Genomic DNA, 368 nt, shown 5'->3' on the forward strand with positions numbered 1-368 from the left:
ACACAGTTATATATGCGAGTAAAACCGATGCGCATGACGGATGCAGTATTAATGCGCCGCGGCTATGATAACCATCAGAAGGCAAAAGAATTTACCCCGAAAACTGCTGCACGTACAAGTAGGCCGGCATGAATAATGCAAAGCGTGTACGGAAGACAAGTTCTTCTCTGTGTAGAAAATTGGAAAAACACGGTGCAACGATAGGAGAAAGTCAAGCCCACCTCTCTTACGTTACCCTTCTTGAGCGAGACCTCTAATTGCATCTCGTGGATTCAAGGGAGCAAAAACAGTATAACGATACTCGAGAATGCTTCTCATTTCGAGTACACCGGATTAGGCACCGCCCCCCTCTCTCTCTCTCTCTCTCT

Source organism: Wasmannia auropunctata, unplaced genomic scaffold (assembly GCF_000956235.1).
Source record: "Wasmannia auropunctata unplaced genomic scaffold, wasmannia.A_1.0 LD335709.1, whole genome shotgun sequence".
NCBI classification, from domain to species: Eukaryota; Metazoa; Arthropoda; class Insecta; order Hymenoptera; family Formicidae; genus Wasmannia; species Wasmannia auropunctata.